The 12,308-nt window shown below is 44.5% G+C and overlaps 1 long non-coding RNA gene across 1 annotated transcript; it reads right to left on the bottom strand.

Moving 5' to 3' along the window:
• Positions 1-3,528: 3,528 nt before the first annotated feature.
• On the bottom strand, positions 3,529-5,714 carry LOC126646641 (uncharacterized). The gene is made up of 3 exons (XR_007630366.1): positions 5,404-5,714; positions 3,868-4,010; positions 3,529-3,784 (listed from the first exon to the last, which is right to left on the bottom strand). It is a non-coding gene; the product is annotated as an uncharacterized LOC126646641 (long non-coding RNA).
• Positions 5,715-12,308: the final 6,594 nt, after the last annotated feature.

Here is a 12,308-nt window from a genome sequence, read left to right as displayed (position 1 = left end):
GGGAAAGCATGGTGTAACAGAGATGGAGGCAGAATATAAGGAGCTGGGATCATTTCCTCAGCTAGTTGTAGGAGTGATTCTCAAATTCTTTAAGAAGGCTGGTGGTGTTTAATGCATGCCTTAATGAGCTGGAAAAGAGGTAAGCAGTGAGGTGGCAAATCTGCAGATGGCCCCAAATTGTCGCAGTTGCTCGGGATGAGACTGCAAAGAGCATTTTTATGGAAAGTCCCCTGCCCAGGTACTTCGCCTCTGATTGGCATGAGGAGATTCCATCCACTCGAGGTTTGCTGCTGGTACCCTTCGAATTCTGGCTACGGCACATAGGGCAGCAGAGCTTCAACTGCTGTGTCTTTCATAGAGTGTATGAAAGCAAATTTTGGATTTCCCACCAGTCAGAGGGTGTGCACCCTGGAGTGAAGTGCAAGCAAGTAACAGGCATAGGGGACAGATCTGCAGGCAGATGGACAAGCAGGAATGAAGAGATGGCTGAGGAGAGGAGAGATGAGGAGGGGAGGAGAGGGGAGGGGAGAGGAAATTCAGTCTTTGTCAACAACAGATGCCAAAGCCACCCTCTAGAGTAGCCACAAATTCTGAGGGAAATGGCATCATAAGCCACTTCCTCTTGCACTAGAAAACAATAGCTTTGTTCTGAGCCTCTATTGTATCCATGAACAGGCTTAAATGAGCTGAACTGTACTAGAATTTAATATTCTCACATTTCCTAAAGATCTTGGTCAACCTGCCCTAAATTCAGGACCTGACTCTATAAGATGGTGAATTTACACCAACTGAAATCCAGTTTTCAGTGGGCTTAACTATGACTTCAGCAGTAGAGCCTAACAGACCAGGCTGTTTTATATACCAGCCTATAAAGCTGTGGAAAACACTAAGACTGGGTCTCACTGCACTTTCCACTTGCTTAAAGATGTTACAGTGTGTGTGCTAAGAAGCTGTGCTAAATCAAACCTGAGAAAAGCAGGTTGTAATGCCGTGGTGGGCGTGTTACGTGGTGTTATCTTGTACGGTGGGGGAGCTGTCAAAACTCAGGAAGATGAATTGTGTCTAACTTCAAAAAGCATGTCTTACCTTCACGTTTTCACATATATAATAGTGTCATGGCAGCAGCAGTAAAGTGATAAAGCCAAGTCTCAAGGTATCTCAGCAGGAATGAATAAATCTTCATAATTGACAGGCTGTAATAATAATAAATACTTGAAGAGTTTATTTCTCCCTATATCCAGTTAGAAAATTACTACATGGGAATCCTAGCCGGCAATTGGGACTCTTCTAAATAATTACCGAGTCAATTCACAACCTCTGCCAGCTCCAGCATCTCAATAATTAAAAAGGTACCACTTGTAGTTAATAGTAAAGAGAACAGATGTTTCCCCTCAGAAGCTTTTACCTTCTTCTTTCCCATCATTTCCACTGCCTTAAGCCATACTGTGTCTGAGTATCTCCCAGTTATGCTGGCATGCCTGTTCCAGCAGGTTGCAGAGACAAAGTCCTGCACCCTGGAGCACATGGGGGATGTATCTGCAGAAGCAAAGTTGGGTTTGTTGCACTGAAGGTGATCACTGTCATTAGCAGGAGGGTGAAGCAACAGCATGTTCTCAGTAAGTTGGCTTAATGCCTTCATGCATTTTCCTGCTGGCACCCATCACTCAAATACCAGGCAAGATGAAACACACAGCCACGTGCCCAGGCTGGCCAGGGGAGGAACCTCCAAAGCTTTTTCCACCTTGGTATGGAGGTAGTTCATACACAAAATGGTGATTCGTTGCCTGCTAAGGGTTTGTACAGTGCTCTTAGCCCTGGACTGGTCTGGACTGTGCACAGCCTCTGCATTCTCCAAGTGTTGAATTTGGAGAGTTCTTCCAGGAGCAGAATCATCTGCTTGATGGTGCTGTTTTGCTCTCCTCTGATGTTATAGCACTTCTGTGGTTGGGTTTATTTTGCTTGCTACTACAACCACACAGTACATTATCAGCACTCAGTAAATGCCTCAGTCATCTCGAGGTGAGATATAAGATAAAAATAGGAAAGTTGGGGTTTTTTTATTTGTTTGTTTGAGACTTACAAGAGGCTTAATCTAGCACAGCAGCTCAAAAGGCAGTATGTTTGCTGCTCTTTAAAATTTGTATTTTATTGTGTGAAATGAGATCATTGCTGCTTGCTAGCGTTTGATGTAGTAAAAATGATATCTGGAATGCTGCAGGTCAATAAAGAATGCTGGCAACAAAACTGCAAACATTTGCCACCTTTGAAAGGTTTCTTTCCATCCAAAACATAAAATTGGGTAGATTAAAATTAAGCTTAAAACAACATAGACTTCTGGATTTTCACAGGTTATAAGCAGAGTCGCTGGGTTTGGTCTCTGCAAATCTCAGTCCTCATGCATCTGACAGGCAGCAGCATGGTAGAGCCATGGACACAATTTTATGCTTGGTTGAACAATTTGGTGACTTTGATCTTTCCGTCCCTGCACAGCCCAAAGGATAACATGGGACTATCCACTCTCTTTCTGGGGACAAATGCAAGCAGGTTCAAATTGAAGTTATCCTAAGTTGATCTTGAGCTCGAGTAGTTAAGGCATATAAGGAGATGGTGTGGCTAAGATTGACTTCAACAGCTTTTGAATCCACAGGGCAGACATGCACTTGTAGAGAGGCAGACAGGGGAAGTGAAGGCACAAATGAAGCACAGTAGTTAAAAGCCCATAAAAACAGACCAATAAAATCTGTCATGCACCTCTCTGTACAAATACTGCAGTCCATAGGTGAAAGCAGTGGAGCTGCAAAAATTTCCACCTCCAAAGATCCCTTTGCTTTCAAAGCAGGCAAACTATTGGCAGCTACAGCCAAAATGTCATGTTGCTCTGAGCACACAGTTGCTCAACGTCCCTTTGGGATGGGCAGTGATCAAAGGAACAGCAATGGCAACCAGTGACACACCTTGGGCCACAAGGGATGACCAGATGTGGAGTGGGATCTGGCAGAAATTACAGCAGAAAGGCAGTAACTGGCAACATGCAGGGGATGAAAGGGAGGGCACAAGGAGTCAGAAAGGGGGCACAGCAACCTCTCCCCCCACAGTGACTGGCCACCAGCTCCACAAACAGCTGGCAGTGCCCACATTAGGTGTCTGGCTACATGGCATGACGGGTACCAGGGATGCAGAGCAACCGCACTGCCTGGACCCAGCCTATGGCAGAGGAGCCATGAGTGGCCCCAGGACCCCCACCCCAAGACCTGACAACTTATCTGAGGTTCCCTCCACAAACCCTGGCCTGATCAGGTCCTATTTAGCCTACAGGTAAAGCTGTACAGACACATCCTTCCTAAGGCAATCAGGGCTGGGTGAGGCAGGAATATATGCATTTCCCTTTCATTGTCCAAATACCCTTTGCCCTGGAGAGGTTGCACAGTTTCTGCCTGCTGGGAGAGCTGGACAGTATCCATCAGCCTGCCTGTGGGGAGTATTTCCAAAAGCAGCTGAGTGACATAGGTGCACATATCATCTTGCAAGTCAACAGGACTTGTGCTCCATTGAAAACTTCCAGTCTACATGAGCAAAGACCCTTAAATATTTTTAAAGCCACTCAAGAGGCACATAAATATTTGGTTGGGGTCAGCCCTATTTTAGATAAACAAAACTACCTACAGGGGCCCTCAAAGACGCTGTCATCATGCCAACGATCATTGTGGGGCTGATGTCTCCTCTGAAGGTTGCTTGTTTGATCTGCTCGCTGTTCTCATCCCTGTTCCCTCCTACTCTTCAGCACCTGCAGAGAAAAGTGGTGACATGATTTATAGATGTATTCCAAGGTATTTGAATATTTCCAACCAGCTACCTTGTTCCTGTTACCTGTTCCGACGACTGCTGTGCCAAGGGCTCCCGGAACAAAGGCTCAGGACAAATGAATCCTTGTCGTCACTCGCAAGAAAGGTTTAAAAAGAATCACCTCCTTCTTCTATTATTTCCTTGTCTTGTTATTTTAATTTTTTTCCCTGTGCAGACAGCAACATTAAGCCCACTAGAGAATGAATGAATATCAATGAGACAGGGCAAAGATGGAATATGCAGCAGTTCTTTTTCAAAGTTATAATGAAAATGCCTACAGGGAGATGGCATTGCAGCAGATAACACATGCACACCCCACATGTACATCCGCCATTTTTGGGAAACAACCACATTTACTGGAAAATGCCTCCTATGTGGGCAAGTTTCTAAATGTCCATTCAAGCTAATGGTGCACTCACTCTTCCAGCAATTTCATGTAGGAATTGCCTCCTTTCTGTTACATAGGTGCAGCTAGAGCCCAGGGGTGCAACAGGCTGGGAACACTAGAAAGTTAGACACAGGCTTTGCTGTAAACTCCCAAGTCAAGGACTGTTCCTAATCATAAATTACATTGCTCAGGAATTAAAAGAATTGATTCCTTGCTGGCAGGGAAAAGAAAACCTTTGTTTCTAACAGAGAACAGAGAGGGAGAGACAATGTCTATCCCATCATAAACATCGCACCAGCTAAATCCTCCCTTCAAAACTATCTGAGCCCAGTCATTTGCCCAGGGTGACATTCAGCAGCACCCCCTCCTGCTGCAGCTGCAGGGATGCCCTCACAGCTCTCTGGTCCTATTAAAAAACAGGAGGGAATGGAGCCTTTTATTGAGAAAGGGACTCAAGTACAAAGATGGTTTACAAGGCCACTGTCTGCTGGTGGCTTCCCAGATAATTTCTCAGTATTCCCCAGATCCCTCCTTTTCATAGTCCCCCCAAACAGGGGAACAACAGCAGGGAGTTACAGGACATGTTTCCCTTACAAGGCCATCCAGGTAGTATCTCATTCTGGAGACTTTCATGGCCTTGGATAAAGGAGAAGCAGAACAGCCCTGACAAGAGGCAGTCCGGGAAGCAGAATTTTCCATGAAGCTGTGAGTGAAGAACCCCAACCCTACACTCTCTCCACCAAAATATTCTCAAAAAATAGCCAGCTTTAAAAGAAAAGTTTAGTTAGAAGCTAGTTGATAACATAGGTTTTTAAAAAATGTGACTGATAGGCAAAGAAATGGCTCACAGCAGAGCAAACATTTTGCAAGCATTATGAGCATTTCTTGCAAGGGGAAAAACTTTCCCATGGAAATTTCTGATCATGAAAACAGGTCTTTGTGGTGGGGAAGCATAAACAGAGCTGGCTTCTGGTTCTGGTTCTTCGCAATCTGCTCTCTGCTTGCCAGGCAGAGTAGCTGCCAGGAGGGCTCTGCAAGTGCTCATCAGCCCAAAGCTCTGCACAGCTACCTCCTGAACGCCACTGTGGGACACAAGGGTCAGTAGTGGTGCTACAGCACATCCCATGCTAGCAATGCTATTTATGCAGCAACCCGAGACGTGGGTATCGTACCTGTGAAGGTTTTGTGGATGCGATGGGAAGAGAGGGCTGGGCGGTCATGGGTGGCTGGTAAGCAAATGGCGATGAGCTGGACTACCAGTTAGGGGGAAAACCACTAGGAGCCATGAAGCACCACACAAATGCTTACTAGTGGCCAGTGCAAGGGGGCAGGATGCTGTTAAAAGAGGGGTAAAAGAGCTCCTGGGGAAAGAAGAAGGCCAGCAAGAAAGCCTGGAGAAGGATGACAGCACGCACAGATGCTCCTGCAAGCCGGTCATGCCACTTCTCTCATCCAAATGCTTGCTGCTGCCACATCTGCTCCGAGTGTGAGACCATCTGTGAGTGTAACTGCAGCTTGCTCTTCTGGCTCCAAGCAGAGGTAGAGGAGGCTGCAGGAGTGGATCAGTGAGCTGGGGCAGCACAGGAGTTGGGCAGGAGATGCTTGGTCTCTTGCAAACAAGTCCTCACATTAACTCCACAAGGCTGATAGTCAGCAAGAGGTTGCCAAGTATTTGCAGAAAGCACAACTAAGCAATTTTGGCTGACTCGTGCTTTGTATTGTAAATATTTCCGCTTCTCTGACCATGGTGGCAGCCTTGCTTTGTGGTCATCTATATCTAGAATATTTTGAGCATCAGTAGTTGCAAATAGCAAAAAAATCGTTCCTTCTGTCATGATCAAAAACCATCTTCCCTTCTTCTTCATGAACTGCGCAATCACCAGAAAGACAAGAATTGTTTTGTAGGTTGTTTTTATTTTACGTGATATAAAACTCAATGCTGCCCTCTGTCAGAAATGCAGCAGTACTGGTCTTCAATTCCTTGTCCTTAATTAACAAGTACTACGTGTTCTTTCCGTGGCACAGCTTTTAACCATAAATCCCCCTCATCCCATCCAAGCCTGCTCAGGAAGACAAGGAGTGATCCGATTGCTGTCCGCCGCTCTATTTCATGTGCTAAACATCTGACAGTGATAAATAATGCACCACAACTGCTCGGCTATTTACAGTGATGCCTAAGCTAAAGATGACTTTATGAAAAGAAGATATATTGCTGCCCAGGTAAAAAAAAAAAAAAAAAAAGAAATAGTGCAGTTACTGCTTGTGTTTAGTGCCGTTTAAGTGGAAGAATATATGGGTGCTCTGTAAAATAGTGATTAATCCAGGATGTAAGATAACTTCCCAGTTTATGAAGGTCAAGTTGAGAGCAAGCTCCCCAGGTATACTGGGAGCAAAACTCCCCTCCAGTCTGGCACAGCTCCTCCCCAGCTGTTGTAGCTCAGTCCCATGCTGTCTGGCTCTAAAATGTGTGTATGGTCCGAGATGCCTGCCTCGGGCTCAGGGCTTGTGCTGTCTGGACCTCTGTCCAGGGGTAGCTTTAACTCACCAGGAGAAGTGATTGCTTCTAAAGGGATAAATTACAGGTCTTAGCAAAGCACCTATCAAAGAAATGGCTAAATCCAGAGTTGTCTGGTCCCAGCACAATGTGCTGTAGCAGAGCAATCAAAAAAGAGTGTGGTGACAAGGGACAGTGTCTGTCTAAGTCACCTCTCAGCAGGGGCTGACAAGATTTACACACTGAAGACTTACAGATTGATGCTGCCTGTAGCTCTCAGAAAGTGGGATGAGTGTGCTGGGCACCCCACAGCTTCCCCCCGAGCACATCCAAGACATCTTTTCCCACAGGAGCATGAGTCTATCTCTCCACAGCCGTGGAGGGGATCAAATGGTCAAGAGGGCGATGACAGCCTCCCTTCTCCTTGCACCCCAACACATGTTGCCTTTGCACTCTCACTGGGGTCACCATCATGTTATTCTTTCACCTCCCTGAGGTGAGATGCTATGGGGAGCCCACCTTGTGGGCAACCTGTGGGCAGCCAAAGCAGGGCTGCCCTCGAAGGCCACTTTGGACAGCATGGCCACACTCTCCAACATGATTTGGCAAGGCCAGCAGCTAAGGGAAGGGAATCTGCACTTGTAAAACACCATGTCTGGTCTGTAGCCACAAGTACAAAGCACCAGGTTGTGTTGTTTTTCAGGTAAGTGTTGCTCTTGAAAAGGTGCAGAGGTCTGGGACAAAATTTCCAGACTGAAGACACTGCAGATATCACTTGGTTTCACAATGAGTCACTGAAACTCGAGAAAGGCAATTCACCCGGGAAATCAAAAGGAGTAATTAAGAGAACATAGTAATTAAAAATGTATCCTAAGAGATCCTGTACGTGACATCCGCACCAGACGGAGAAGCATGCCTTTACCCACCCCAGGTTACACCAAGTCTGCGAAAAGCTGCAGCCACAAAGTCGCCATGGTTACGGATGCACAAAACTGAGAGTGATGAGGCGTCCTGCTCTGCCACGGCCACAGTGCACATCTTCAAGCTGCAACCATTTAATCGACTCTGGATTGTGCAACTTAAAAAGAAAGAATCCCAGAAAGTCCTAATATATTCAGGAATATGAAAGCAGACAGATTAGAGATTTTAATATATGCACACCGTTCAGGGTGTGGGGAGGAATAGATAATATGTTATTGGACTGTAAATCCAGGCACTCATTATGCAGTCCTCATTCTGTGTCCAAAACTTCTGCTTAGATTTGTTTATACCACCTTCTGTCCTAGAGATGCTTGCATTTAACTGACTGATGTATTATATGTGTATTTGCATGCATGCATACTAAGATATAGTTGTAATACATCATAAGCCCTGTGTTCTAATTATCACATGCTAATGTAGCAAACTAACCATACATTAGTTTCCATCAAAAGCAGATTTCCTTTGCATATGAGATGCCAGATACAACTTCACATGGCCTGATCAGAGTGGAATGATGGGTGCATAATAACCACTTGAATACACTTTCCATGATATTTCGCTGACATAAATCCTTGTGATAAAAGCATAAGAAGGCACCGAGGGTTTTAACTTCACAGTTAAAACTGGATGTCACTGTCTGAATGCATTCCCAAGGGCACACTGATGTAAAGTGTTTTTAGGGTAGTGATAATAGTAAAATCCAACCTCACTTCTCAGATTTCTTAAGGTGTCTTGTTATTTTTGCAAACACTGTCTTCATCTGATGCTGACATGCTGACAGCAAACTTAACAGGCAGTATCCTGACTCTACAGGCAGGAAGAAGCTGTTTGGAAACACTGGCTGTGTTTACAGTAGGAAGTAACTCACCTAAGGGTAGGACCAGAGCCAGGTCTCATCTTTTGCTCTTAGTCTCCCAGTCCACAGGACTGTATCAACCCACTTTCCTTGTCCTGGTCACCAGAGAACAAGCAGCTTTCCTGTGGAGGTGAGGGAGCTGTTCCTCCCTCCATGAGCATGGATACATACTCATCCTTGTGCTTTTTGCACAGATGTGGCTCCTAGGATGATTGAAAGCTTTCTCAAGGTGTGTGAATGGAAGTATGGCAACTTACACTAAGCCACAGAGTAGACTGCATTTCACAGGCAGTTTACAGGAGCTCTTCTGAGCTGAGGCTGGCCCTCGGTGGATGTAACAGGATGGCTGGCCTTGCTTCTGGGAAGAGAAGGAACCAAACAGCAGCCTTTTTTTACTCAAATATCTGAGCTTTATTTTAATTTTAAAAAGGCAAGTTTGTAATTCCTAAGCTACAGATACTCTGTATAAAACATAAAACATTTTTCCTTGGAAGCACTCGAAATACCTGTCCTATAGGTAATAATGGAATGTAAGACAGAGCAAGCCAAGTCCCAGACACCGAATTTCAGTAAAGCTGTTACAAGTAGTGGTGTGTAGGCAATGAAATTACTGTCAGCATTTGGCTGTAAAGGACTGTAACTGCCAGGTTGGTAATAACAGGACTCAGGCATTAGACCAACTCCAATTAGAAAGGGAGTCATTTGCCTACCCATATATGATTACACCGTAGTCATGTCAACTGCTGTCTTGGCTTGATTTCCCTGCAAGCAAGGTGACCATGGTCTGTAATATCTACCATGATATGTGTCTGCGAGCATTCCAGTGTGAGCTGTGCTCATGATGCCCTGCAGCAGTCCCTGCCCACAGTTCCCTTGGCCTGGATGGGACAATCCGTGGGCTTCTGTGGCTGTTGAAATGATGAAAGTTTAACTTTCAGCTACTGAAGTTCCTTCCCCCTAAAATAAAAGCTCTTCAAAATCTAATTTTTTTTCTCAAAATCTGATTTCTCAAAATCCAATTTTTTTTGAGCAGTTGCTTTCCTCCATGTACACATGGAGCATCAAGCTGTCTGCCTGTGCTCCTCTCATGAGTTCTTGTTGCTTCTATCAGACTTGCAGCCTTTGCCGGCTCTTCGAAACATCTCTTTCTCCTGGAAATGTTCAAACATCAGTAGGGGGCATTATTGCCTGAGGTTCCCTGGTCTCAGAGCACTGCCTCAGATTCCTCATTCCCTTCCTTATTCTGTAGGAAGACTGTGTCCATGAGCAGATTGTGTGGTGACTAGAGAACTAAGACCCCTTTGGTGGGTAATCCTACCAGGAGTTACTGATCCTAGAACCAAAGCCACAGCTGAAAGGCTGGGACTATAACTATCATAGTCAGTCGTTAAACCTATTATCTATTTGAAAAAATGTTCTGCAGCATAAATTTGTCTATAACAGTCCCATCAGCAGAATCAGATGTTTATAGCTCAGGTGAGTTTTGCATGCACCTTTTTTGCTAAGCTGAATATCACTATGTCTTGTAAGAAGAAACAGAAGAATGGGTATATAGTCTATTGTAAGTTAGATTCAAAGATAGGAACGTGTCTCAAGGTTTCCATATAGAAGAGTGGTATTTTGCAATTTTAGTTTTATAACACATAGATTATTACAAGAACCCAGAGCCCTTTCACTCCCAAACTTTCACAATGTGTCAGCACTCAGTGTCTCTTCTCCAGTCAGATTTTCGTTTGTTAATCTTTGACTTCAGAAGTGGTAAAGTCATCTTCAAACGTGACCTACTGCAGTGCTCTGTGACATGAGCTTCTGCTTGTGTTCTCGATTCATTTCACCCACATGCAGAGGAAGTAGCAGAGGGATCTGTGTGCCGCTAACACCCTGAAAATAGGACTTACAGAGTCTCTGCATACTTTGGCCTTGAGACTACCAACAGGGATGAATTTCTGCTCAAAATTGGACTTCGTCTTCAAGCTACAATGTGATTTTCATGCCTGGGCTTTACTTACTAAAGATTTCTGTTACAGCCTTGGGACAAAAAGGCTAATCCAATAGCTTTCATCTTTCTATAGCATCTCTGTCCCATCTCGCTCCTCAGCCACATTCTGGAGTCTGCTCTGAGTAGAAGGATATGCTGCAAGGAAGGTTGAACAGATGGCCTGGTGCTTCTTTAAACAGTTGTGTATTTAGTCACTAGCCACTATGAAGGAGTTGGATTAATTTTTATTGCATAGCCTTCTCTGTGGAATAGTTCAGTCATTCACTCCAAGAAAGAGCAAGTACTCCTCCTTTCCTCCAGCCCTGCTCCAGTACTCAGGTGAGACCTATCACATCTGTACCAAGCACAGCGAAGAAGTGCAGAGGATTATTCTGTCCCTTAAACTGAATGTAATTGAGGATGCCAGCCTCATCTGGATTAGCACAGGAATTGCCATCAGGAGTAACCCCTCAGGTCATCTCATCTGCTGCTCTTCATAGGAGAAAACCAACACCATCTGACTCGGAAAAAGAAGTAAGAAAACCTAACAGTGCTGCTACAAAGGTTAGCTTTGGTCTGGGACTATGAGGGCTGGCAGCTTCTAAATGCTTTGAATGATGCATTGCTGGTGAACAAAACTCTTGGCTGCTCCAGCTCTCCATATGGCATCAGCTTTTTTCAGGTTGATGATAAAGAAAGACACCAGTAAAGACTGGGAAATACCAGAAAGCTGCAAACAACTCACACATTTAAATCAAGCTTAAGTGAAAGAAGCAGTTTCCAAAGTATTGGTTTGCATATTTACTGTACAAACTGCGTCCCATACCAAGAATTCCTGGCAGCATTCTTGCCTGTGAAACACAGTAATTGCAATTACACTTCCTAAAAAAATCCAGTACTTTACCCTAAACAGCCCAAATGCCTTTTGCCAAACTCACCTGCAAGAAACTATTTTTGATGAAGTATTTGAGAATTCACAACAGACATCAGGTCCAACTTCAGTGTAAGCATCCCTTCACATGATACATCACTTCTGTGTACGGAAAAGAAGATAAAAGCTCTTTCACCATGGGTGCTACTCCATAAGCTAATCACTACGCTAATGTGCAGATGTTCTTTTGATACAACCTTTTTCATACTCCACACAGCAGGTTATTTAGGTTTTCTGTGGAGAAAATGGAAAGAGACCCAGTGGGTGACTGAAGTACTGCATGTTTGTTATTATCCACCTCACTCATCATAACATCATGTGAGTCAATGTGCCTGTGATTTCTTTTTTTTGAACATCTAATGCAGTCACTAGGAGTTGCCACTGCAGTGGTGATGTCTGTGGAAAATTAAAGGATTGAGGAGTGAGGACGAGTTTAAAATCTACAATTTAAATCCAAATGGCACAAAAGGAAAAGCTTAATTTTCTATATCATCTCAGGCATGAAGCAGAAGGTGACCCCATGGAAATAATTTTAATAATATAAATGAGATGGGATGTGTCATCTGTAAGTGAGGGAGCAGGGGGAAGGTAGCTGCAGTTCACAGGGGGCTGTAGCTGCAGGGAGATGGAGCAGCTTCAGATGGAGAAGATTTTTCTGTCAGCACAAAGTGTGTGAGGGGAGAGCTGGGGCACACTCACAGACGGTGGTGCTTTGAGTGAGAAGGGAAATGATGCTGCCTGAGAGATGCACTGCCTTTCTGTGACATGAATGCAAGGAGCCAAATTCCCTGCCCAAACTACACAGAAAAATGTCATATGTTTTCAGATAGGGGGAAA

Source organism: Myiozetetes cayanensis, unplaced genomic scaffold, assembly GCF_022539395.1.
Source record: "Myiozetetes cayanensis isolate MyiCay16 unplaced genomic scaffold, myiCay2020 scf1, whole genome shotgun sequence".
NCBI classification, from domain to species: domain Eukaryota; kingdom Metazoa; phylum Chordata; class Aves; order Passeriformes; family Tyrannidae; genus Myiozetetes; species Myiozetetes cayanensis.
This window is presented reverse-complemented; position numbering and strand designations above follow the sequence as displayed.